Raw genomic sequence first — 27,377 nt, 5'->3', positions numbered from 1 at the left:
AAAGCTTTTATTTTTTAAATTTCATAAACACATATTTATTATATAAATTCAGCTTAAAGATTTTAATTTTTTAAATTAAAAGAAAAACTTTTATTTTTTAAATTTCATAAACACATATTTATAATATATAAATTCAGATAAAAAACTTTTATTTTTTAAATTTCATAAGCACATATTTATATTATATAAATTCAGATAAAAAAACTTTTATTATTTAAATTTCATAAACACATATTTATGATATAAATTCAGCTAAAAGATTTTAATTTTTTAAATCAAAAGAAAAACTTTTATTTTTTAAATTTCATAAAAACATATTTATATTATATAAATTCAGATAAAAAAACTTTTATTTTTTAAATTTCATAAACACGTATTTATGTTATAAATTCAGATAAAAAGCTTTTTTTTTTAAATTTCATAAGCACATATTTATATTATATAAATTCAGATAAAAAAACTTTTATTTTTTAAATTTCATAAACACATATTTATTATATAAATTCAGCTAAAAGATTTTAATTTTTTAAATTAAAAGAAAAACTTTTATTTTTTAAATTTCTTAAACACATATTTATATTATATAAATTCAGATAAAAAGCTTTTATTTTTTAATTTACATAAACATATATTTATTATATAAATTCAGCTAAAAGATTTTAATTTTTTAAATTAAAAGAAAAACTTTTATTTTTTAAATTTCATAAACACATATTTATATTATATAAATTCAGATAAAAAACTTTTATTTTTTAAATTTCATAAAAATATATTTATTATATAAATTCAGATAAAAGATTTTAATTTATTAAATTAAAAGAAAAACTTTTATTTTTTAAATGTCATAAACACATATTTATATTATATAAATTCAGATAAAAAGCTTTTATTTTTTAAATTTCATAAACACATATTTATTATATAAATTCAGCTAAAAGATTTTAATTTTTTAAATTAAAAGAAAAACTTTTATTTTTTAAATTTCATAAACACATATTTATATTATATAAATTCAGATAAAAAACTTTTATTTTTTAAATTTCATAAGCACATATTTATATTATATAAATTCAGATAAAAAAACTTTTATTATTTAAATTTCATAAACACATATTTATGATATAAATTCAGCTAAAAGATTTTAATTTTTTAAATTAAAAGAAAAACTTTTATTTTTTAAATTTCATAAAAACATATTTATATTATATAAATTCAGATAAAAAAACTTTTATTTTTTAAATTTCATAAACACGTATTTATGTTATAAATTCAGATAAAAAGCTTGTATTTTTTAAATCTCATAAGCACATATTTATATTATATAAATTCAGATAAAAAGCTTTTATTTTTTAAATTTCATAAGCACATATGTATATTATATAAATTCAGATAAAAGATTTTAATTTTTTAAATTAAAAGAAAAACTTTTATTTTTTAAATTTCATAAACACATATTTATATTATATAAATTCAGATAAAAAGTTTTTATTTTTTAAATTTCATAAACACATATTTATTATATAAATTCAGCTAAAAGATTTTAATTTTTTAAATTAAAAGAAAAACTTTTATGTTTTAAATTTCATAAACACATATTTATATTATATAAATTCAGATAAAAAGCTTTTATTTTTTAAATTTCATAAGCACATATTTATATTATATAAATTCAGATAAAAAACTTTTATTTGTTAAATTTCATGAACACATATTTATTATATAAATTCAGATAAAAAGCTTGTATTTTTTAAATTTCATAAGCACATATTTATATTATATAAATTCAGATAAAAAACTTTTATTTTTTAAATTTCATAAACACATATTTATTATATAAATTCAGATAAAAGATTTTAATTTTTTAAATTAAAAGAAAAACTTTTATTTTTTAAATTTCATAAACACATATTTATATTATATAAATTCAGATAAAAAGCTTTTATTTTTTAAATTTCATAAACATATATTTATTATATAAATTCAGATAAAAGATTTTAATTTTTTAAATTAAAAGAAAAACTTTTATTTTTTAAATTTCATAAAAACATATTTATATTATATAAATTCAGATAAAAAAACTTTTATTTTTTAAATTTCATAAACACATATTTATGTTATAAATTCAGATAAAAAGCTTGTATTTTTTAAATTTCATAAGCACATATTTATATTATATAAATTCAGATAAAAAACTTTTATTTTTTAAATTTCATAAACACATATTTATTATATAAATTCAGATAAAAGATTTTAATTTTTTAAATTAAAAGAAAAACTTTTATTTTTTAAATTTCATAAACACATATTTATATTATATAAATTCAGATAAAAAGCTTTTATTTTTTAAATTTCATAAACATATATTTATTATATAAATTCAGATAAAAGATTTTAATTTTTTAAATTAAAAGAAAAACTTTTATTTTTTAAATTTCATAAACACATATTTATATTATATAAATTCAGATAAAAAGCTTTTATTTTTTAAATTTCATAAACACATATTTATTATATAAATTCAGCTAAAAGATTTTAATTTTTTGAATTAAAAGAAAAACTTTTATTTTTTAAATTTCATAAACACATATTTATATTATATAAATTCAGATAAAAAGCTTTTATTTTTTTAATTTCATAAACATATATTTATTATATAAATTCTGCTAAAAGATTTTAATTTTTTAAATTAAAAGAAAAACTTTTATTTTTTAAATTTCATAAACACATATTTATATTATATAAATTCAGATAAAAAACTTTTATTTTTTAAATTTCATAAAAACATATTTATATTATATAAATTCAGATAAAAAAACTTTTATTTTTTAAATTTCATAAACACGTATTTATGTTATAAATTCAGATAAAAAGCTTGTGTTTTTTAAATTTCATAAGCACATATTTATATTATATAAATTCAGATAAAAAGCTTTTAGTTTTTAAATTTCATAAGCACATATGTATATTATATAAATTCAGATAAAAGATTTTAATTTTTTAAATTAAAAGAAAAACTTTTATTTTTTAAATTTCATAAACACATATTTATTATATAAATTCAGCTAAAAGATTTTAATTTTTTAAATTAAAAGAAAAACTTTTATTTTTTAAATTTCATAAACACATATTTATATTATATAAATTCAGATAAAAAGCTTTTATTTTTTAAATTTCATAAACACATATTTATTATATAAATTCAGCTAAAAGATTTTAATTTTTTAAATTAAAAGAAAAACTTTTATTTTTTAAATTTCATAAACACATATTTATATTATATAAATTCAGATAAAAAGCTTTTATTTTTTAAATTTCATAAGCACATATTTATATTATATAAATTCAGATAAAAAACTTTTATTTGTTAAATTTCATAAACACATATTTATTATATAAATTCAGATAAAAGATTTTAATTTTTTAAATTAAAAGAAAAACTTTTATTTTTTAAATTTCATAAAAACATATTTATATTATATAAATTCAGATAAAAAAACTTTTACTTTTTAAATTTCATAAACACATATTTATGTTATAAATTCAGATAAAAAGCTTGTATTTTTTAAATTTCATAAGCACATATTTATATTATATAAATTCAGATAAAAAACTTTTATTTTTTAAATTTCATAAACACATATTTATTATATAAATTCAGCTAAAAGATTTTAATTTTTTAAATTAAAAGAAAAACTTTTATTTTTTAAATTTCATAAACACATATTTATATTATATAAATTCAGATAAAAAGCTTTTATTTTTTAAATTTCATAAAAATATATTTATTATATAAATTCAGATAAAAGATTTTAATTTTTTAAATTAAAAGAAAAACTTTTTTTTTTAAATTTCATAAACACATATTTATATTATATAAATTCAGATAAAAAGCTTTTATTTTTTAAATTTCATAAACACATATTTATTATATAAATTCAGCTAAAAGATTTTAATTTTTTAAATTAAAAGAAAAACTTTTATTTTTTAAATTTCATAAACACATATTTATATTATATAAATTCAGATAAAAAGCTTTTATTTTTTTAATTTCATAAACATATATTTATTATATAAATTCTGCTAAAAGATTTTTATTTTTTAAATTAAAAGAAAAACTTTTATTTTTTAAATTTCATAAACACATATTTATATTATATAAATTCAGATAAAAAGCTTTTATTTTTTAAATTTCATAAGCACATATTTATATTATATAAATTCAGATAAAAAAACTTTTATTTTTTAAATTTCATAAACACATATTTATGATATAAATTCAGCTAAAAGATTTTAATTTTTTAAATTAAAAGAAAAACTTTTATTTTTTAAATTTCATAAAAACATATTTATATTATATAAATTCAGATAAAAAAACTTTTATTTTTTAAATTTCATAAACACATATTTATGTTATAAATTCAGATAAAAAGCTTTTATTTTTTAAATTTCATAAGCACATATTTATATTATATAAATTCAGATAAAAAACTTTTATTTTTTAAATTTCATAAACACATATTTATTATATAAATTAAGATAAAAGATTTTAATTTTTTGAATTAAAAGAAAAACTTTTATTTTTTAAATTTCATAAACACATATTTATATTATATAAATTCAGATAAAAAGCTTTTATTTTTTAAATTTCATAAACACATATTTATTATATAAATTCAGCTAAAAGATTTTAATTTTTTAAATTAAAAGAAAAACTTTTATTTTTTAAATTTCATAAACACATATTTATATTATATAAATTCAGATAAAAAAACTTTTATTTTTTAAATTTCATAAACACATATTTATGATATAAATTCAGATAAAAAACTTTTATTTTTTAAATTTCATAAACACATATTTATATTATATAAATTCAGATAAAAAGTTTTTATTTTTTAAATTTCATAAACACATATTTATATTATATAAATTCAGATAAAAAGCTTTTATTTTTTAAATTTCATAAACACATATTTATGATATAAATTCAGATAAAAGGCTTTCATTTTTTAAATTTCATAAACACATATTTATTATATAAATTCAAATAAAAAGCTTTTATTTTTTTAAATTTAAAAATAAAAACTGTTATTCTCATAATTTCATAAACACATTTATTATATAAATTCAGAAAATTTCATAAATATATATTTATTATATAAATTCAAATAAAATCTTTTAATTTTAAAATAAAACAATCATTTCTATAATTTTTTAATTTCATAGACATGTATTTATTATATAGATTCAAATGAAAAAAAAATTTAATTAAAAAATATTTTTATAATTTCATAAACATATATTTATTATATAAATTCAAATAAAAACTTTTATTTTGAAAATTAAAAAAAAAATGGCATTTAGTTTTAAAATTTCATAAACATATATTTATTATATAAGTTCAAATAAAATCTTTTATTTTTAAAGTTAAAAAATTACTTTCATTATTTAATGAACATATATTTATTAAATGAATTTAAATGAAAAAAATTGTTTTTTAAATTAAAAAAAACTTTTTATTTTTTAAATTTTCATAAACAATAAATAAAAACAAAAATTTTATTTTTAAAATTCGAAAGAAATTTATTTTATAATTTCAGGATATATATTTATAAATCAATTCATAAATATATATTCATAATAAATATTCAATAAAATACTTATTTTGTTTACAATTAAAAAAAAATAATTTCTAAATTTCATAACCATATATTTGTAATATAAATTAGAATGAAAAAAGCATTTATTTTTAAATTACTTTATTTTAAGAATTACTTTTAGTTTTTAAGTTTCATAAACATGTATTTGTTATGCAAAATTAAATAAAAACCATTTTTATAAATTAAAAATAAATAAATTTTATTTTTTAAATTACATGAACACATATTTATTATATGAAGCAAAATAAAACATTTATTTTTTAAATTAAAAGAAAACATAATTTCATAAACATTTATTTACTATATTTATTCAATAAAAAATTGATTGTTTACAGTAAAAATCAATTTCATTTTTATATTTTCCTAAACATATATTTATTATATGTATTTAATAAAATTTTTAAAAAAATAACTTCTATTTCTTAAATTTTATAATCCTATATTTCTTATATAAATTGAAATAAATACTTTTATTTTTAAAATTAAAAGAAACAAATTTTATTTTTAAAATTTCATAAAATTTATTTTTATATAACTTAAAGTGAAAGACTTTTTTAATTAAAACAAAATAACTTTTATTTTTAAAGTTTCATAAACATATATTTATTATATAATTCAAATAAAAAAATTTAATTAAAACTTTTTTATCATTTCATAAACATGTATTTATTATATTTATTCAATAAAAATTATTTTTAAAATAAAAAAATTCATTTTTATAATTTCATAAGCATGTATTTATTATACGAATTCCAATAAAAACCGTCATTTCTAAAAAAAAAAAATTCATTTTTGTAATTTCATGAAACACGTATTTATTATATGAATTAAAATAACACGATGTTTTTAATTCCAATAAAATAACTTTTATTTTTATAATTTCACAAACATATTTATATCATATAAATTCACATGAAAAACTTTTATTTTTAAAATATTCAAAGAATTTTCTTTTTATGCTTTCAAAAACATATATTTATTATAAAAATTCAGATAAAAATCTTTTATTTTTAAAATTTCTAAAAATATAATTCTTATAATTTCATAAATCTATATTTATTATATAAAGTTAAATAAAAAAAATTTTAATTCCAAAAAATATCATTTTTGTAATTTCATAAATATATATTTATTATATGAATTCAAAATAATATCTTTTTTTAATTTCAAAAAATATCATTTTTATAATTTCATGAACATATATTTATTATATAAATTGAAATATAAATCTTGTTTTAAAATTTAAACAAGAATCATTTTTATATTTCCAAAAATATATATTTATTATATATATTCAAAAATAACATCTTTTTTAATTCCAAAAAATATCATTTGTATAATTTCATGAACATATATTTATTCTATAAATTTAAATAAAAATCTTGTCGATTTAAAATTTAAACAAAAATCATTTTTATATTTTCAAAAATATATATTTATTATATATATTAAAAATAACATCTTTTTTTTAATTCCAAAAAATATCTTTTTTATAATGTCATAAACATATATTTATTATATAAATTTAAATAAAAATCTTGTCGATTCAGGAGACTAAACCAGACCTTTTATTTTTAAGTGAAACTGGCATTGGACAGGCTATTTCCCTAAAAGAGTTCGCAACTAAAGGATACTCTAACTTAACTTCTAAATCTGACCCCCAAGATCGCCATGGGCATGGAATATGTGCCTATATTAAAGATAGCTTTCCATGTGGTAGGGACATTTCCAGGGAAGATCCTAACTTACCCTATATGTGCTTCCTGGTTGCTTTAGCTCACACTACTGCATTCATCTCTCTATCGCCCCTACAACAGCGGAGTTACTATCTTTAAAAGCATATCTGAGAAAATTGACCAAGTCCTATCTGCTTATCCTTCAGCTAACATTCACGTATGTGGAGACTTCAATGTTCACAACGTCGAATGGTTGACCCAGTCAAACAAGACCGATTATGAGGGGAGGTTCTGTCATGATTTCTCCATTGCCTATGACCTCACTCAGATTGTTCAGGAACCCACTCGTGTGCCCGACAATGACGGCCAATATGCGAGCCTACTAGACCTTTTTCTCACAACTTGCCCTGAACTATGTTCAGTTTCTGTTCTGTCGCCTCTTGGATCTTCCGACCACTCTGTTGTATCAATTAAGATAAAAATGAAATGTAATAAGACCCCAGACGTACCTCTCCATCGTACAGTATATCGATACACTAAGGCTGACTGGGATAGCTTCTGTACATTTATATCTGATCTACCTCTGCATTCCATGTTTAAAAAGGATGTGTCCTCTATAGTATCAGACCTGACGGAATGGTTAATTGTAGGTATAGACTGTTTCATACCCTCGAAAAAGTTTCAGCAAAAACCTAACAGCCAGCCATGGTTCTCTCCAGAATGTGCTGCTGCCATTGCGCACAGAAATCACTTTTTCCACTGCTTCCAACGTAATAGATGTATGGAAACTAAAGCCGCTTTCAGGACTGCCAGCAACCATTGTAAGAAAGTAATAAAGAACACAAGAGAGTTGTATGCTCAATCCGTTAAGTCCAAAGTAGCTGAGCAGCGGCTTGGTTCCCACCAGTTTTGGCAAATAGCAAACAGAATCCTGAACAGAAGCGTGTGCTCCATCCCAACTATTATCAATGGACCTGAGGTAATCTCGTCAGCATCAGACAAAGCCAAACTCTTTGTCAAGAACTTTGCAGCTAATTCTACCCTTTGCGACCAAGGCCGCCAACCCCCAATATTTCCTCCTGCATCAGAAAACACGCTATGTGATATACGTATATCTGTACGTGATGTTGCCAAGCTAATCAAAAACCTTGATTCCAGTAAAGCAACTGGCCCTGACGGTATTCCAATTATAGTACTCAAAAAACTTCAACCTGAATTAGCGCTCATACTTACAAAACTGTTTAAACGTTGTCTTAAGGAGAATAGTTTCCCATCTCCCTGGAAAATTGCATCAGTATGCTCTGTATTTAAGAATTCATCCCCCTCTCAGTACAGGCCAATAAGTCTCCTGTGCGTCATGAGTAAGTTGCTGGAATCTGTGTTAAATACAGAAGTAATCAACCATCTCAACAAAAATAACCTTCTGAGTGAAACTCAATATGGTTTCCGTTCTGCTAGATCTACAGCGGATTTGCTTACAGTTATATCTCATAGGATTAGCAAATCTCTCGACGGAGGCAACCTTTCTAGGGCAATTGCTCTTGACATATCTAAGGCCTTTGATAGGGTATGGCATAAAGGTTTACTTCATAAGATCTGTAGCTATGGTATAGCTGGAAATGTCTTCTCAATTATTAAATCATTTCTTTCTGATAGGTTCATAAGAGTAGTAGTTGAGGGGCAAAAATCAGAAGCTCACAGTATTAATGCCGGTGTCCCTCAGGGGTCCATCCTGGGCCCAACTCTTTTCCTGATCTACATTAATGATCTTCCAAATCACATCCTTACATCATTTGTAGACATTTATGCTGACGACACTACCATTTATGGTAGCACATCTAAGACAGTAAACGACCAAGTTCTCTCCAATTCTCTCTCCTCTGATCTTGAGCACGTAGTACAATGGGGAAAGGAGTGGCTGGTTACTTTTAATGCATCTAAAACCAAGCTTCTCTCTTTACATCATCAACATTCTGATCCACATATGGCATCAATTGAAATGAATGGCTCTCGTCTTCAGGAGGCCTCAAGTTTTGACAAGCTTCTTGGCTTGACCATTACTCCTGATCTTAAATGGAACACGTACATCAAATCTGTTGCCAAGGCGGCTGGAAAAATGGTGGGATCTTTCTATCGATCTGGTAGATATCACACTGCTGATGCAATTCTCTATCTACATAAGAGCCAGGTACGTCCAAGGATGGAATACTGTTGCCACATCTGGGCAGAGCTGCTAGAAAGGACTTGTCCTGCCTTGATAGAGTTAAAAATAGACTTCGTAGCCTCGTAGGAGATGTCCTTTTCTCTTCCCTGCAACCTCTATCTCACAGAAGAGATATTGCGAGTTTGTCTCTGATGTATCGTTATTTTCATGGAAAGTGTTCGACTGAGCTTCAGTCTATGGTCCCCTCTCGCCTAACTTTCACAAGAAACACTCGTCTAGCTGTAAACACTATCAATAATTTCCCCCACTCTTTATCTGTGCCTAAACCTAAACGTAGATTCCATGAACAAAGCTTCTTTTTTAGAACTGCACGCCTGTGGAATTGTCTTCCGTTTTCCTGCTTTCCGGCTGACTACAATATGGTTGTGTTCAAGTCTAACGTAAATAAGTTCTTGATGAGCCGTTCCATATAAGTTATCAAATTTACCAAATTTTCATTACTAATGATTACTATATTGTCTAATTTCTACTGTACACTCTTTAACCCTTATCCTTGAGTGGCCTCTTGGCCTTGATAACGCGGTGATGCCTATGTAAAAAAATAAAAAATAAAAATATTTAAAATATAATTCTTATAATTTCATAAATCTATATTTATTATATAAAGTTGAATAAAAAAAATTTTAATACCAAAAAATATCATTTTTGTAATTTCATAAATATATATTTATTATATAAATTCAAAATAATATCTTTCTTTTTATTCCGAAAAATATAATTTTTATAATTTCATGAACATATATTTATTATATAAATTTAAATAAAAATCTTGTCGTTTTAAAATTTAAACAAAAATCATTTTTATACTTTCAAAAATATATATTTATTATATATATTCAAAATAACATCTTTTTAATTCCAAAAAATATCTTTTTTATAATTTCATGAACATATATTTATTATATAAATTTAAATAAAAATCTTGTCGATTTAAAATTTAAACAAAAATCATTTTTATACTTTCAAAAATATATATTTATTATATATATTCAAAATAACATCTTTTTAATTCCAAAAAATATCATTTTTATAATTTCATGAACATATATTCATTATATAAATTTAAATAAAAAATCTTTTCGTTTTTGAATTTAAACAGAAATTTTTTTTGTACATTCAAAAACATATTTATTACATAAATTCAAATAAAAATCTTTTATTTTTAAATTACAAAAAATATCATTTTTATAATTTCATAAACATATATGTCTTATAAAATTTTTAATAAAATAATACTTTCAGTTTTGTTTATCAAAAGTGCAAATAAAAAACTAATTTTATAATTTTGTTAATTTTTATTGCATATTTTTTTATTTGAATAAAATGCTTCTTTTTTTCTTTTTTCTTTTTTTTTACACAGTGATCACCACTTATCAAGGCCCGGAAGCCACTCAGGGATAAAATGCTTCACAAGAAAAATAAAAGTGAAGGAACTGATTTTACTTGTCACCGCTTCTGGTAGCAGCTCCGCCGGAAATTAGGAATTACGTTAACTGACTATAACCTTTCGAGGAAATAAAGGAATATGCCAACTCATATAGTTTTGTATGCATCGATTTTGGGGCCAGAAATATCGATTGGTAGACTTATCGATCAGCTTGTCAATATCGGGATAATACAGGTTCCATGCATTAGTAACGACTTCTTCGGTGGACTCAACCAATCTGAATGGCTCTTAACGAAGAGGAATCGAAGACGCCAGTGCCACAAGAATTTGATGAAACTCGATTTTATTAATGCAGAGAGAAGGTGGACGAATTCGCTTTTATTTGTTGTCTTGTTTTTTTCTTTTTTATGGATATGTTGGGGTCAAGGGGTCTTTAGTTTTCTTTGATGTTCAAACGTATGATAATACTGAGAGATTTTAATAAGCCACTTATAGGAGGTACTTGATTATGATTAGATGAAAGACATGCGGGGAATCTTGTATATATATATGTATATATGCATATATATATATATATGTATGTATATATATATATATATGTATATGTATGTATGTATATATGTATATGCATGTATGTATATATATATATGTATGTATATATATATATATGTATGTATATATATATATATATATGTATGTATATGTATGTATATATATATATGTATGTATGTATATATATATATGTATGTATGTATATATATATCTATATATATGTATGTATATATGTATATGTATGTATGTATATATGTATATGTATATATACATGTCAGGTCATGTTTATGTCAGGTCATGTCATATGCTACTGGTACCATGTAACCCAGTACTACCTGCCTCATGGTCGGGTCACCGGCGACTAAACTGGTTCCCCCACCAGACTTGTTTGGTGAGGAGGGCGGCTAGTCTCCCTGAAGGATTAAAAACAAGATCTTCCAAAGGGCGAATGAACTCTTTTTCTGGGTCAATGGCCAACTAGCACCGTGTATATTTGTGTGTATGTGTGTATATGTGTATTGGGGTAGAGAGGGCTCCCGTAAGCCATGGTGAAGGCAACCTTTCTAGGTGAAGCAAATCTCTGATTTAAAAAACAATAAAGCGGAAGACTAGTACCTGCATTAAGCTGGTCTGCAGTTTAATTTGTTGCTGGCTATCTTGCTCTTGCTTGTTGCTGGATCTCAACATTTTGAACCGAGAGAGAGACTTAGCTGTCGTACAAAGCTAAGACTCTGTAACATCATATTTGTATAGATACTCTCTCAGACATTTGGACTCATGGATTTTAAATGTCTGAGGGAGTGGCACTCGTCTGACAAGACGTTGCAATCATCATATGTATATATATAAATTTACATGGAAAAGTGATCATCCACTTTTTGAAAAAGTAATTTCCTCATATCAGGGAAACTATTTTTTTTTTTTTTGCGACGGAAACACTTTCCTGATTTGTTTTTAGCACACGAAATCTACTAAACATATTTTGTTATATACGAACGTGAGACGGGCCTTAATGTAAAATTTTACCGACAGAAATTCGTCGCAGCATCAGAATTTTTGTAAAAATGTTTGACACCCCTAACACGAAACTGCAAATAAAATATAAAAAACTCGTAATTTCTCTTTTAAAAGTGGGTTGTTTATTTTCTTTATGGATTATACTTCCAAAATAAACTATTAAAGTTGTATAAAAAGTAATAGAAACATTGACCCTGAAAATATCGTAAAAATAGAATCAATAGAAAAATTTTGATAGATTTTTAAAATTTAAAAATTGAAAAATATTGAGTTTAAAAATTGAAAAATATTGAGTTCGGAAAATTCATTACTGTTTTAAAAAAAGAAAATATTTCTATTACTTTTAAAACAACTGTAATAGTTTATTTTGGAAGTATAATCCATAAAGAAAATAAATAACCCACTTTTAACAGAGAAATTCCGAGATTTTTATATTGTATTCGCAGTTTCGTGTTAGGGGTGTCAAAAATTCCTACAAAAATTCTGATACTGCTATCAGCAGCAGCAGCTGCAGCTTACATTTTTAAAATGTGTTGATTTTTAAAAAATGTATCCCGTCCTAAATTAGTAAGCCTCTGCACAGTGAAAAATTGTAAAACACCGCCTGAAAAAAAAAAAAAAAACGTTGATGTTTTCATAATTTAATTGTTTTTTAATGACTTTTTTTTCTTTTTTTTTTTTTTTTCCAAAAAATAAAAAAATATATTTTGTCAAGTTGGTTGTTGACCTTTTCATACAAAAAAAAAAAAAAAAATTGTCTCCCTTACATTTGCTAAGGTTTATGAAAATAAAATAAAATCGAGTTATCTCCCTTACATTTGCATTGCACTGAAAATGTGCCAAATATTTGTAAAAAGTGCCAATATTTTAATTGGTTCTATCTTCACCAGATATGCATAAATCCGGAGTAAAAATAATAAGAAATTATAATTATTTTAATTTCAAAAGTAGACGTGTCAGTGACCCGTTGGGTCACAACCTCTACCATAAATATATATGAGGGGGAAAAAGTTGCGCGAGACTTTTCAGGTCTCACACAAAAACACACGTTCACATTTCAAGCTATATTACTTGTCGCATACATACGCGCACACAAACATACGCGCGCACGTCCACACACGTACATATATTCACGTTCACGTACATACACTCACATTCACATGTATATATACACACACGCTAACGTACACACATGTACTCACACACGCGCACACGTACGCACACGTACGCACACAAGGACGACGTCACTTCCCCTTTCAAAGGAAATCCACACATGCACAAAAGACACACCGGCAACACCTATAAAAGGAAGAGACAGGCTGTTTCCAGTCTTTTCGGCCCAGCTTTCAAGCTGGTCGGTCTGCGGACCAGCGTACCTCATGCCATTTACTACTATGTGGGACAAAAAGCTAACAGACCGTATGTACACCTTTACACTCTTTCTCTCTCTATCTACTACTGGTCCCTGAGAACATCTTCGCGTAGCTGACTGCTAACTGACGTCAACCCTCTATCCTTTTCTTTGTCTACACGATGGACTGCCATTTCTCGTTCTATTACATCACTCACTTCTTTTCCCACGCGCGAACAAATGATAGTGACCCGAACTTGAGATGAACACACATTTCCTTTTCTTTCTACAACACCAGTCCCGAATGATGGTTACACCCACGCGGACATGAATACATGTTATATCTAAAACGTTCATTCTTTCAACAGTAAATAAACGACACGTTTATCTTATCCATCAATTGAGTCTTTGTTTCCTTCAATTCCATTCGTTTCATTATTCTTTTGTAACGGGATTGGGATTTATATATCCTGGTCCCCAACAAAGTGACAAGCACGTTTTTACTATTCCTTTTTACCCCAAACAAGGCACCACAACGCCACTTTAATGTAGAGGGCTACTATCGGGAACATAAGTTGCAGGGATACTATATAGGGAGTTGAGCAGCAAGATCTCTGTTCACATTACAGTTCAACTTGTGCATGCCAGTACAGTTAGAAATACAGGAATCTGGAAAGGAGTTCCAAAGTCTAGCAGTTCTGGGGGGAAAAAAAACTATTAGAGTAGAAGGCTTTCTTACATCTAGGGATCTCTACTGTGAAGGGGTGGGATTTTGCTGATTGTCGAGTTTGTCAGGGGTATTTATGTCAAAGGGGTTCGTCGGAGCGTTCACCATTAAAATACTTTTAGAACAAGCAGAAGGGTGCAACATTTCGCCGATGGGACAGAGGTTGAAGCTTAGATGACAGTTCAGGAGTGAGAGATATTCCGCTGTTAAAGTGCGCCAGATATTTGCATACATCTGGGGTAAAAATAATAATGATGTTAATTTTAAAAGTAGATGTGTGTGGGAACATGGTGAGAATTAGCAGCGAACCGGGTGTTAACGCATCCACCATGAGAGACAAAATGAAAAATCGTCTTTTGCACATGGCTCCACGCATCGCTTCCGCTTGGGAAGAAAAAAATAAGATAACCACAAAATAATTATCGACCAATGGCAGAGCTCCGCGCCTAAAATAAACATCTCAAATATCACAGTCGCTGGGAGCCGGTTTGCCACTATAAAATGAGGGGACCAAAAAGTGGGAAGTGGAGATTCGCCCTGCTGCGTCAGTGAACGCATGGACAGATTCTTCCACCCGACCTAAAGAGATGAACAAGAAAAAGAGATAAGGCACCAGTGAACTGAAGCCGACTACGCTCTCATGTTATGGGCCAAACGCCTTCAATTCTAAACAATGCCTAATTCACACAAACCAAAGAAGAGAGGAGGAGAAAGAAGACGAAGACGCTGGCTGCTAGCTGCTGATGAAAAAGTCACTCGCTTTCCAGTTACAAGCCAGGACACGCATCACCGACAGCAGGATGACCGACCCCTACCCTAACCATCTCCATCGTCCAAAAGATAAGTTACATTTTACGAACATTCATCCCTTGTCAATTCATACATACCTACAAATAGTTTACGAACATTCATTCCTTGTCAATTCATACATACCTACAAACATTTTATGAACATTCATCTCCTTTGTTAAATCACATTCCATCCTACGAACACTTTGCCTCTCCTAATACAAATTGCGACAATATCCAGACGTTACACAACCCATTAAGCTAGCTGGCACAAGAGAACACCAGACCCAACATCACATCAAAACCACAGGACAACCAACGTTTTCCCGACCACAATGACTCCCAGCACACAAAAAGGTTTTTGACGAGATGTTGACGGACAAAATCATTCGACCCGTCTACAGCCCATACGCTTCACCATTATGGCTTGTTCTCAAACTCGACGGGGAATTTCGAATTTGCGTAAACTTTATGCTGATAACACGACCATCTATGACAACACATCAAAGGCTGTAAATGACAATGTTCTCTCTGATTCTCTCTCCTCAGATCTTGAGCACGTGGTACTCCTATCTTTACACCATAAACGCTCTGATCCCCATCTGGCATCAATCGAAATGGATGACTCTCGTCTAGGGGAGGCCCCATGTTTTGATAAGCTTCTGGGTTTGACCTTTACTCCTGATGTGAAATGGAACATCAAGTCTGTGGCCAAGGTCGCTGGGAAAATGGTGGGATCCTTCTACCGACCCAGAAGATATCTCACTAATGATGCAATTCTCTATCTATATAAGAGCCAGGTACGTCCAAGGATGGAGTACTGTTGCCACATCTGGGCAGGAGCAGCTAAAAACAGTCTATCCTGCCTTAACAGAGTACAAAATAGACTTTGTGGCTTAGTGGGGATGCCCTTTTCTCTTCCCTGCAACCTTTCTCCCACAGAAGAGACATTGCGAGCCTATCTTTGTTTTATCGCTATTTCCATGGCAAGTGCTCATCTGAGCTCCAATCTCTGGCCCCCCCCCCCCGCCAATCTTTCACGAAAAACACCCGTCTAGTTGAAAACCACTGTCATAATTTTCCCCACTCTTTATCTGTGCCTAAATCAAAACGTAGATTCCATGAACAAAGCTTCTTTTTTAGAAGTGCACGCCTGTGGAACTCTCTTCCGCTTGCCTGTTTCCCTCCCGACTTCAACTTGGATGTCTTCAAGTCCAACACAAACAAATTCCTGATGAACCGTCTCCTTAAGTAATGACACTTTATCAAATCTCCAATACTATTACTACACTATCCCATTGATTACTGTACACACAATAACCCTTATCCCCGAGTGGCTTCTGGGCCTTGATAAGTGGTGACCTCCATGTAAAAAAAAAAACTACTGGAAACTAAACGTATCCACTGCACCCGACCGGTATCCAGTTCCCCATGATTTCGCCTCAAGTCTGCAGGGCGCACTCATCTTTTCAAAAACAGACTTAATGAAAGCGTATTACCAGGTCCTGGTCGCTCCAGAGGACATCCCGAAGACGGCAGTCATAATCCCGTTTAGACAGTACGAATTCCTAAAGATGCCCTTTGGACTTTGCAATTTGGCCCAAACGTTTCAGAGGTTGATAGATGAGGTTTTCCGGGGCGTAACTTATACCTACGCCTACATCGATGACATACTGGTGGCTAGTAAAGATTTGTAGCAGAAACAAATGGGACTTTTTTCTTCCTCGAATCAATGCCTCTCCCCTGTGTTATTCGGCCACATACTGACCAGTCAGGGGTACGGCGCATTGATACTTCCTATCCCCAAAGGAAATCGGCCAGCATCCGGTTTGAAGAAGAACAACTCATTCTTACGCAGAGAGAAACCAAATCAATGCCACTCCTCTGTGCTATTCGGCCACATCTTGACCAGTCAGGGGTACGGCACATTGATACTTCCTATCCCCAAAGGAAATCGGCCAGCATCCGGTTTGAAGAAGAACAACTCATTCTTACGCAGAGAGACACCAAAAAGAACGGACCTCCTTTTCTTCTCTCTCTCTCTCAACCTCGGTGTTATCTCTACGGTATCGACGATTCCACTGGAATAACTACCGCGATAATACCAGGTGCCGGAGTCCAGCTTTCTACAAGGAAAATATCACATTCTCCTCAATAAACCTTTTCTGTGTTACATTTTATGAAGTTGTTGCGTTTGTCATTTCAGAAGCTTGTATCAAATTATTTATTTTATTAGGGTATGCCCTAAAAGCATTACAAACCCTAAAGATGTCTAAACCCATGAACATCACCTGGAAGAAGCGTTCCAACGGCTATCCAGTTATGGCCTCCAAATCAACAAATGCAAATTCGGCAGCTGCCATATAGATTTCCTTGGACACCATACATACTCTAATTCCTGGTTCCACTCTTTTTTCATTATTTTTTTACAGGGGATTCGCCACTTATCATGACCCAAAGGCGAGTCGAGAATAATGATTAATGTTTTACAGAGATGCAAGTTGGGTAGAAATTGACTATTTAAGGGGATGGCTCAACGAGAATTTATTTACATTGGACTTGAAGACGACTATGTTGTAGTTAACTGGAAAGCAGTCCAGCAGAACAGTGTTCCACAGGCGGCCAGGCCTAGGAAAGAAGCTTTATTCATGGAATTTGCATTTAGATCTATGCACAGATGACGAATGAGGGAGGGGGGGTAAGACATTCACAGCAAGAACTCGCCTTGCTACCACAATGAAAAAAAACGTCCTTGTCTTCTTTAGTATATCAAGCGTCAAGTGAAATGTCTCCAGAAGAGCTTCACTCTCCTGGGACGTTGCATTGCCGGGGGGACAGCTTTCCGGCAACCAGGTGGGTCGCCTTCAAAATCAATGTTGCCAGATTCCCACAAATATTCGGATTTGATTCCGACAATCGTTACATCTCATTAACCGCTTATCCTCGAGTGGAATCTGGCCTTGACAATAGGTGATTAATTTTAGTAAAATACGAAAGGAATCAATAGAAAAGGGTGTTCTTCGCCTTCGGGCCGGGATCGGGGTGTCACTTTTTTGGTCTCGGTTGGTGGATGAGAAATCCTTCACGACTGATACATTTTTTTTTTTTTTTTTTTATTACTGACCAGAGTGCTCCTTTTGGGGAAGCTGGTTTCACTCCCACATTTAAAAGAAAAAAAAAAAAAAAAAAAAAACGACCTTCGTCTTACTCTGCTCTCGTGGGGAGGCAAGTAAACAAAAAAGAAAAAGAAAAATCGTTTTTTCGGTGAGAGAAATAATAATACAATTTTGCAATACAAGGGAGGCAATCTAGAAAAAATTCCATTGAATTATCTACCTTGAACCATCTGTAGTTTTTTTACAAACCATGTGAATTTTGACGTCCCCCAGCTATTAAGAGAGAGAGAGAGAAAGAAAGAGAGAGAGAGAGAGAGAGTGTGTGTGTGTTTATATATATATATATATATATATATATATATATATATATATATATATATATATATATATATATATATATTGTTTCTAAAGTAGAAAATTATATCTTAAAAGCAGCTCCCCATTTGGTAGTACCAATTTGGTCAATGGGAAAATTATTCTCAACTCGCATTTAAGTAAAAATGCACTTTCGTATAAATAATTGAATTCATCCAAAAACGTATCGCAAAAACAAAAACAAATAAATAACATCTAAACACACACACGCAAACACACACACACACACACACACATATATAATATATATAGAGAGAGAATGAATAACAAAAGTCTGTATTCCAAAGTTCATGATGTTGACCATCTTATAATTTATTCCTTTAATACAGTTAACATTTACAATTCTTGACAGTATCTGTTTCGTAGCACAAAATCAATGACTTAATTATTATATCAATTAGTGAATCTATTTTGCCCTTAACTCTAAATCTAAACGAAACTTCCATGAGCAATTTCTTCCCCCTAGAACTAACCACATATGGAACGCAATACCACGGGAATGCTTCTCAGCTAAGTAAAACATGGTCATCTTCAAGTTTCCTTTTAAATCATCCGAATCTGACCAATCGTTAGTCTCAACAATCGTTAAACAATCCTGAGAATATTGCCTCACCGTCCATCTACCTATGCATTAACCCTTATCCTCGAGTGGTTTTTGTGTCTTGATAAGTGGTGACCTATTAGTAAGACATCAGATTCTTAAAATAGCGCCATTAAATAAATACGCGCGTTTAGCAATGATAACGTTGTTTCGAATTTTTAGCGTGACGACGCAACGCACAAATAGACAGACAAAGCCTTTAACTGATCGGCGCAGCCGCAGACGCCACTAAAATTGACATTTTGTATTTTAGCGTGACGGTCGTACAGAAACACGCTGATGCTTCAAAATTTAAAAAAAAAATAAAAGATCTACGAGGTTCCGGCGAGTTTCGAACTCGCGACCTTCTGCGTGTTAAGCAGACGTGATAACCACTACACCACGGAACCTCACGTTACTTGAGCTCTTTTTAAAAGTCAAGTACGTTATCTGACGACGGAGGTGACTATATGAAAACAAAGTTTATATAAAAATTCCACATTGGATTTGTTTTACTCTACACATAGATTCGAAAAAGTTGTCACAAAACAAATATAGAACAAATAAATGTTATCAAAGGCAAGATAAGTTACTTTTCTACCTAACTGGATATGTTTTTAGTGTTTTTATTTAATGTAACATGTTTATTTAGATCGAAAAACATACAATGTTTACCGATGTATTTGAAAATTACAAATGGCACCGGACTCTCTGTTGAACACGGTAAGTTTGGAAAAACGAATTAAAAATAAAAAAATATATACAAAATTGTGTTAAAAACCCACCGAATATATATCAGCCTATGTTATGGTAACATATATTGAGCGAGTTTCTAACAGTATTTTATCTAGTTTTTTATTTTTAACTCATTTTCTGAAACTTATCGTGTTCAATAGAGAGTCCGGCGACATTTGTAATTTTCAAATACATCGGTAAACACTGTATGTTTTTCGAGCTGAATAAACATTTGTAATTTTCAAATACATCGATAAACACTGTATGTTTTTCGAGCTGAATAAACATGTTACATTAACGCCGGGGCGCCGGGCACGGGCACCCATTGCTAGTATTAAATAAGAACCAAAAATCTTTGCAGAAAGAGTCCCAAGACACCCGATGGTGTTTAGGGATAATTCAAATTCTATGTGGTACCTGCGGGTGATAACTGACACGCGCTCGTTTCGTACGACTGCCTTTTATTTCTTTGCTTCTGATATTTATAAACTTACCGCTGTCAACAGATAACCTACTAGATTTTTACTGGATAACAACATGCTTAAGAAGGAGAGGTTCCGTGGTGTAGTGGTTATCACGTCTGCTTAACACGCAGAAGGTCGCGAGTTCGAAACTCGCCGGAACCTTGAGTGACTTTTTAAATTTTGGAGCTCTGAACAATGCGCCGTTTGTTCGTTCGTCCGTCACGCTGAAGTACGAAATATCAGTTCTAGCGGCGTCTTCGCTGTTAGAGGACTTGTCTGTTTTGTTACGCTAAAATTTGAAACAATGTTTTAATTACTAAACGCATTTTGGGTTCTCGTGTAACTGTTGTCTCCTTGATTCTACTTTCGTATTTTCTCGCTTATATGCCCCGGTACTGGTCGCGATTAGAGTTCCCTGCCGAACACCCTAAAAAAACACTGACTTCTACCTTAGTTGCCATAGTAACTAAACGATCATGAATTTTTATCGACTTTGTTTTACTGTTTATGAATATTGAAATAAAAGACATTACTACACATTTATTAATAATACCTCACTTTTAATCACTTTTATCGACTTTTTTTTTACTGTTTTACTGTTTATGTGTCACTTTTATCGAATTTTCTTTTCTTTTTTAAATAGCATTTTCTTTTTAAATGACGACGTTTTCACTGTTCATGAATATTAAAAGAAAAATAATTACTAAACATTTATTAATAAAAAAAAATGGGTGCTAGTGCACTTATGATCCGCGCTATATTTTAAATCGTATTTCTAAGCTTAATTAAAGTTTAATGTTTTTTTTATTCAATTGTAAGGTTAAAGTAGAGAATAGGTACAAAACACCCTCCTCATGTTAAGAATGGCTTTTTAAATAATAACGTTATTTCAGCACGAATCAATAAGTGCACTAGTACAATATAAAAAAAAGTGAGACATAAACAGTAAAAACGTCGTTATTTAAAAAGAAAATGCTATTTAAAAAAAGAAAAGAAAAAGTCGATAAAAGTGATACATAAACAGTAAAACAGTAAAAAAAAAGTCGATAAAAGTGATTAAAAGTGAGATATTATTAATAAATGTGTAGTAATGTCTTTTATTTCAATATTCATAAACAGTAAAACAAAGTCGATAAAAATTCATGATCGTTTAGTTACTATGGCAACTAAGGGAGAAGTCAGTGTTTTTTTAGGGTGTTCGGCAGGGAACTCTAATCGCGACCAGTACCTATGCCCCTATTCTCAATTCATAGCAGTGGGCAGACATCAGTGATTTTTTTTTTTTTTTTGTCCAAAACATTTTTTAACACTGTTTGTTTGTTTTTTGTTTTTTTTGTTTTTGGTTTTTTTTTTACCAAAACTGCCGGGTTCGTATTATTATACACATAAATTCGAAAAAAGTTCTAAAAAAAAAAAATAAATAAAAATAAAACAACAAAGCTATATATCTATAAAAGCGAAAATGTGTGTACGCGCGTGCGCACGTGTGTACATTTCCCTACCAAACTACTCTGTCAATTTTCGGTCTGGAGATTCGAGGTTTGACATAAGGAGTATTAACATTTGGGAAAATCTTTTTAACCGGTTTTCGGCCAGAAATTTTGTTGTCAAGTGATCAAAGTTCAGCGATTTGACCTTTGAAAACTCTACCAAACTCCTCCGCCAATTTTGGGTCTAAACCCTTGAAATTTTAGATGTAGGTTACTTGGACATGGACCAATCTTTTAAAACATAGACTTAATGAAAGCGTATTACCGGTCCAATTCTATTGGAGATTTGATAAAGTGTCATTACTTAAGGAGGCGGTTCATCAGGAATTTGTTTATGTTGGACTTGAAGCCATCCATGTTGAAGTCAGGAGGGAAACAGAAAAGCGTTAGAGAGTTCCACAGGCGTGCACTTCTAAGAAAGAAGCTTTGTTCATGGAATCTACGTTCAAAACTAGTAGGTGATACCCCCTTTTCTCTTCCCTGCAACCTCTTTCCCACAGAAGAGACGTTATGAACCTGTCTCTGCTCTATCATTATTTTTATGGCAAGTGCTCTTCTGAGCCCCAATCTATGGTCTTTACTTGCCAGACTTTCACAAAAAACACTTGCCTGGCTACAACCGCTATCAACAATTTCCTCCACTCTCTATCTGTGCCTAAATCTAAATGTGGATCCCATGAACTAGGCTTTTTTCCTAGAACTGCCTGCCTGTGGAACACTATTTCCCTAGTCTGCTTCCCAGCCAATTACAATATGGTCATCTTCAAGTCCAATGTAAATAAGTTCTTGTTGAGCCGTCCCCATAAATAATCAAATTCTACACAATTTACACAATTAACTTAAATTACTACACTATCACATTAAATTCATTAACCCTTATCCTCAAGTGGCTTTCAAGCCTTGATAAGTGGTGACTACCTTGTAAAAAAGGATGCTAAGTTACTTTTCTACCTACCTAGATAAGTGTTTTGTGTGTGTGTGTGTGTTAACTTATTTTAAAGCGTTTTTTGTTTGTTTTTTGTTTGTTTGTTTTAATGCACAGCTAATGTCAGCTCTGTAATGCTATAACAAGAAAAAATAAAGATAACTGACTTTAGAGAATCGCGTAGAGTCTTGATAATCGCCCAAAAATCGAAAATTAAACAGAATCACGGTTAGTAACTGTCAACAATCATGCAAAAATGTAATGTTCAAACGACCTGTACACTTAAAAATAAATTAATTAATTAATACAACTCCCATGAGCAGTTTTTTTCCGAAAACATATCTAGTAAACACACTACTGCGTGTCTGCTATGGCAGGTGCTCGTCTGAGCTCCAATCTCTCGTCCCCCCCCCCTCGCCAATCTTTCACGAGAAACACCCGTCTGGCTCAAACTACTGTCTATAATTTTCCCCCACTCTTTATCTGTGCCTAAATCCAAACGTAGATTCCATGAGCAGAGCTTCTTTCTTAGAACTGCACACCAGTGGAACTCTATGCCGCTTGCCTGTTTCCCACCTGACTACAACTTGGACGTCTTCAAGTCCAACATAAACAAACTCCTGACAAACCGCCCCCTTAAGTAAGACACTCTATCAAAAACCCCAATACTAATGATTACTACAATACTATTTCATTGATTACTGTACACGCAATAACCCTTATCCCTGAGTGGCCTTCGGGCCTTGATAAGTGGTGGTGCCCCCCCCCATTTAAAAAAAAACAAAAAAAACTACAGCATGTTCGTCCAATGTTAACAAATTCTTATGAAGTCTTCTTAAATAATTAAATTCTGTTTTGTTTGCACCATCCTTACTAATTATCGCAGTGTTTATTTTTTTATTTATTATTTTTTTGCTCACGTTCATCCCACCATTTGGATGTAAGTGGTTAGTAATTAGGACCATGCCTAAGAAAGCAACGTACTGTTCAAAACTTTATGTGCATATATATATATCTATATATATATATATATAAAAGTGAACGTGTCTCTGTGTGTGTGTGTGTGTGTGTGTGTGTGTGTGTGTGTGTGTGTGTGTCTGTGTGTGTGTGCGCGTGTGTGTGTGCGCGTGTGTGTGTGTCTGTGTGTGTGTGCGCGTGTGTGTGTGTGCGCGCGTGTGTGCGCGTGTGTGTGTGTGCATGCGTGTGTGTCTGTGTGTGTCTGTGTACATTTCCCTACGCAATAACTCTGTCAATTTTTAGTCTACAGACTCAAAATTTGATAATACAGGGTACTGAGATTTGGGGACATCTATGTGATCGGTTTTCGGCCAGAAATTTGGCTGTTAAGGGGTCAGAGTTCAACGATTTGACCTTTGAGAACTCTACCAAACTCCTCCGACAATTTGAAGTCTAAACACTTGATATTTTAGATATAGGTTTCTTGGACATGAATCTAACTTAATAACTTGATTTTAGCCCCAAAACAATAAATGTTAAAGGGTCATAATAGGATTCAAAGTTAAAAAAATTGACCTTTTTTTTTCCTCAGCATACACCTACAAACCCCCGGGCAACGCCAGGCACCCATGCTATTATATATCTATATTAAAGGTTCAAATACGGCAAGTAGGACTGTATTACATCGTACCATTAATAATACTCGAGTAACCCTAACCCTAACCTGACTACCAACTATCTGTTGTCATGTTGTCTGGCTAAGTGTCCTGCCCATCTGTGTTTAGATATTTTGATGGCAGTATCGATGTCAATTACACTTTTTTGTTGGCAGATCCGGATATTTGTCTTTCTGTCTTGTACAGTGATGCCTAACATTACCCTCTTACTCTTCTTTTGTGCCACTGTCAAGATTTCACTTTGGCGTGATATGAGGGTCTATGTTTCACTACAGTATATATTCTTTGAAGATCTAAATTGTAGCTAAACAGTTTAAGATAAACGATGAAGGATCATGATGGGGAATATAGAGAGCAGAAAGACATTAATATTTTATTTTGTCTTTGTATGGCTGTAACAAATCACTTTTCTTTGAAAAATTTGTGTGTAATATATATGTAACCCTAACCTGACTACCAACGATAACGACTTTATAAATTGTGATTCATATCACGAAAGAAGCATACACATAACATCTATTATAGGTTATATTGACCTGAGTAAATTCGATATCGTTAATCGGTTTTCGCATTATTCAGAAGAAATACATTAAAGACAACTACAACATATGTTGTATTATCGTGACCCTGAAACAAGCCGCACCCACTTCTTCCAGACGACGGAAATCGGAAATAAAATGGCACGTAATCAAAAGTTCATTAATGATTACAGTTCGGATTTTTTTTTTTTTTTTTTTTTTTTAGATGAGGGTTGATTCTTTGTATTACTTGTTTGGATCGGACTATTGTTCTCGTCTGGAGTGTCGACTAATTTCTTTTCACACATACGAAACCACGGCCACAAAAACAAAAAACAACTCCAAGAATACGAAACCACCTACGGAGCCAGTAACTTTTCTACTTTCTTTTCCAAGATGGCGACCAGCATGCCTGACGAATAGCACTCGAAACCAGAACAATAGTCCGATGAAAACAAGAAATATATTCAATAATTATATCCGTAAGAAAACATTAGCAAACACTGAGGAATAAGGTGAAGGGTGTCATTATCGATTAGTATGCTGTAATCTTTTTCAGATTTGTCTTGTCCAACTCGGCAATCTTTTTGTCGAACTCAGAGATCTGTACGTAATATCGTAGTGGATCCTGTATTTAAAGGCGATACAAACACTATAGTCATTAATTGCTTAACACTATAATTAATAATTACTAAAAACTATAATTAATAATTACGTAACACTATAATTAATAATTACTTAACACTATAATTAATAGTTACTTAACACTGTAATTAATAATTACTAAAACTATAATTAATAATTACTTAACACTATAATTATTAATTACTTAACACTATAATTAAATAAAACTAAAATTAATATTGCCTAAACACTATAATTAATAATTAATTCAAACTGTAATTAATAATTACCAAACACTATAATTAATAAAACTTAACACTATAATTTATAATTACTTAAAGCTATAATAAATAATTACTCAACACTATAATTTATAATTAATTAAAACTATGATAATTACTTAACACAATAATAAATAATTACTTAACATACATAATAATAACTTAAAACTGTAATTAATAATTACTAAAAACCATAATTAATACTTACTTAAAACTATAATTAATAATTACTTAAACCATAATTAATAATTACTTAAAGCTATAATTAATAATTACTTAAAACTATAATTGAAAATTACTTAACACTATAAAAAAATAATTACTTACCACCATAATTAATAATTACTTCAAACTATGATTAATGATTACGAAAAACTAAATTTATAATACTTAAGACCATAAGTAATAATTACTTAACACCATAATTAATAATTACTTAAAACTTTAATTAATAATTATTAAAAACTATAATTAATAATTATTTAACAGTATAATTTATAACTATAATTACAAAACACTATAATTAATAATTACTACACACTATAATTAATAATTACTTAACACTATAATTAATAATTCTTACACTATAATTAATAATTACTTAACACTAGAATTAATAATTACAAAACACTATAATTAATAATTACTAAACACTATAATGTGAGCCTGTTATTTTTATGGCAAGTGCTCGTCTGAGCTCCAATCTACGGTTCCCCCTGCCCTGACTTTCATGAAAAACACTCATCTATTTGAAACCACTATCAATAATTTCTCCAACACTTTATCTGTGCCTAAACCTAAACATAGATTCCATGAACAAAGTTTCTTTCTTAGAACTGCACGCCTGTGGAATTCTCTTCCATTTCCTTGTTTTCCAACTGACTACAATATGGTCGTCTTCAAGTCCAATGTGAACAAATTCTTGATGAGCTATTCCCCTTAAGTAATCCAATTTATCAAATTTCCACTACTAACAATTACTACGATATTGTCCCATTGATTACTGTACACTCATTAACCTTTATCCTCGAGTGGCCCCCGGGCCTTGATAAGTTGTGACTCCTTTGTAAAAAAAAAAAAAGGTAGGCTCGCAACATCTTTTCTATGAGAAAGGATAATAAGGAAGACAACAGGACATTGCCCACTAGATGTCGAAGCCGGTTTTGAACGCTATCAAGGCAGGAAAAGATGCTTTGAGCAACTCCTCCTCCTCGGATGTGGCAACAATACTCCATCTTGGGACGTATATGACT

The 27,377-nt window shown here is 29.6% G+C and overlaps 1 long non-coding RNA gene and 2 other non-coding genes across 3 annotated transcripts in view; 1 reads left to right on the top strand and 2 right to left on the bottom strand.

Moving 5' to 3' along the window:
* The window catches only part of LOC145270843 (uncharacterized), a 145,432-nt gene that overhangs the window by 62,441 nt on the left and 55,614 nt on the right, over positions 1 to 27,377 (bottom strand). The window lies entirely within an intron of this gene.
* Positions 19,791 to 19,863, bottom strand: Trnav-aac (transfer RNA valine (anticodon AAC)). The gene has a single exon. It is a non-coding gene; the product is annotated as a tRNA-Val (tRNA).
* Positions 20,742 to 20,814, top strand: Trnav-aac (transfer RNA valine (anticodon AAC)). The gene has a single exon. It is a non-coding gene; the product is annotated as a tRNA-Val (tRNA).

Source organism: Euprymna scolopes, chromosome 46 (genome assembly GCF_053919585.1).
Source record: "Euprymna scolopes isolate OS-2025 chromosome 46, ASM5391958v1, whole genome shotgun sequence".
Lineage (NCBI taxonomy): Eukaryota > Metazoa > Mollusca > Cephalopoda > Sepiida > Sepiolidae > Euprymna > Euprymna scolopes.
The sequence above is the reverse complement of the archived record's forward strand: the minus strand, read 5'-3'. Positions and strand labels throughout refer to the sequence as shown.